The sequence below is a fragment of the Maylandia zebra genome, linkage group LG5 (genome assembly GCF_041146795.1).
Source record: "Maylandia zebra isolate NMK-2024a linkage group LG5, Mzebra_GT3a, whole genome shotgun sequence".
Taxonomy (NCBI): domain Eukaryota; kingdom Metazoa; phylum Chordata; class Actinopteri; order Cichliformes; family Cichlidae; genus Maylandia; species Maylandia zebra.
The window spans coordinates 41,424,647-41,426,780 of NC_135171.1; the positions used below are offsets into that span (position 1 = coordinate 41,424,647).

The 2,134-nt window shown below is 38.5% G+C and overlaps 1 long non-coding RNA gene across 1 annotated transcript; it reads left to right on the forward strand.

Annotated features, from left to right (window-relative positions):
- The first annotated feature begins 338 nt into the window (after positions 1–338).
- LOC143418769 (uncharacterized) lies at positions 339–1,258 on the forward strand. Its single transcript, XR_013098786.1, has 2 exons — positions 339–427; positions 1,011–1,258. It is a non-coding gene; the product is annotated as an uncharacterized LOC143418769 (long non-coding RNA).
- Positions 1,259–2,134: the final 876 nt, after the last annotated feature.

The following is a 2,134-nucleotide window of genomic DNA, read 5'->3' on the forward strand; positions in this document are numbered from 1 at the left end:
GTAAGGACCTCAGAGCTGGACTGATGTGGTCCACTTTTTTGGTCTTAGTGAGGACTCGAGCAGCAGAGTTCTGAATGAGCTGTACACAGCAAATTCAAAAGTGTTAAATGTTTTGGTGTTAATAGTCTTCTTGCAAAAGTAGAGTTAATTTTACTCTAAGCAGAGTCACATTCTTTTAATGTAACTCTGAGGTGTAAAATGATAGTAGTTAAAATCGAGTGTTAAAAATGAGTGTTTCTCTGTCAAATCTGGAGGTGTTACAATGGAAACATTAACTCTTGACCTCTTAACTCTGAACTCCTAGAGGGGCTATGACACCAACAGAGTACATTCACAGACTCCACCCCCAGCACGGCTCCAATCGAAGCTGAAGTGAAGCCGTTTCAGAACATTTTGCTCTACATATTTGAGTTGTTTGCCATGCTTGGTAAGTCATTTTTTCAAAGATTGTTTCAATTATTATTATGAGCTTTTACTTCTGTGGCTCTTTGGAGTTGAGACGAAGCTGTGTGAAAGGCATTAGCCATGTTGCTCGCTGATAGCATAATATTCTGTTTTAGCTAGCTGAAAGGTATTGTTTGCAGGCAAATACCACAGCCTTGAAAAAAGCTTGCATGTGAATTTTCAGTCAAACTTTTGGTCAAATACACCTAAAACAATGTGTAGAATGTGAAATGTTGGTATAATGGTGCTACTTGAAGCCTGAAAACGATCGCCCATAAAAAAACCGAGCAAACAGCAGTAGCAGACGTCCTGACTGGGTTCTACGTTAGCATAGATCCCTCCAGAGTTTTGTGCACACGGTTTAGGTAAAAATGAAAAAGGTTGAGGTTTTACATTTAGTTCAGTATTACCTGTTGCCTGTGTCCTTGTCTTTTGGGAAAATACTTTACACAAGTAATGGCTCAAAGAGGATTCCTTTTTCTTTTTTTTTACTGTGCTGCAATTGTTTACTGGATTATTTGTGCCAATAATTAGTGTCAACTAATTTTTATTCAATCTCCGCACAGGATATGCTTGTGAAGATGGAATATGGGGGAGAGCAGAAGTGCGTTGAAGTTCCACAAAGGGATGAATGAAGGACATGCATATTGTATTGAAGAAATAAGTGATGAGATGCTGTTATTTGCATTTACCAGCTCAGACCTTTTGATAAACAAAATTCTAATGAAAGTGAGAACATGTACACTGTTACATCTTTCAGAAAATGTTTTGAAATTGTGGTGCACAGTTCAGAATAAATGTTTTTCAAAAACCATTGCATCTTTTTAGTAAATGTTTATTTCCAAAAGAAATTTCTAGAAGTTCAGAACAGTAAAATTCCCGCTTTTTAGAATGAATTAGAAGATAACTCTTACGTAGTTAAACTAAAATACTCTTTGAGAGTTAATATATAAACTCTTAACACCAAGTGTTAAATTATCAACTCCAGACAGATTTGGTGTTTAACACTAAATCAGAGTTAACGTACCAACTCTCCAAAAAGAGTTAAATTAACACTCTCTGGTGTGGACCCATATAGACACTTTAATAGTGTTGAAGTCAAATCTGACAGTGTTAATTTGGACATGCTGGATTTGCTGTGTAGTTGTCTGACTGATTTTTTAGGTAGACCTGTAAAGATGCTGTTACAGTACTGTTACGTTTCGGTGTGTCAGTGTTTTGTTTTTGCATGACTTATGTATTTCCTGCTTTACTTTGAAAGTCTGTGTTATCTTAGTGTGTTCAGTTTACGTTTTCCCTGTCTCGTCAGTTCTAATTTGCCCCAGCTGTGTTTCCCTCCTGTGGTCCATTCCCTGATTGCTCCTTCTATGTATTTAAGCCTTGTGTTTCAGTATGTCATGGTCGCGATCTCCCCCGTGTTGTAAATAGTTTGGTGTTTTGTTGTAAATAAATAGTCTGTTGTAAATAGTTGTGAATGGGTTTGTTAATACTTTCGTCATGGGATATTTTCGTTTTGGGATTTTGGTGGAGAGCCTTCGTGGTTTTATTTTCCTTGTTTTTATTTTCCTGCGTTGCACCCCGGTTGCCTAGGCCGGGGTGTAACATATGGGGGCTCGTCCGGGATCGGTGGAGGGTCCGAAGGAGGGACAGCTTCGGCCTTCTGTCTTCGCTGGAGGGTCCGAGGACCGCT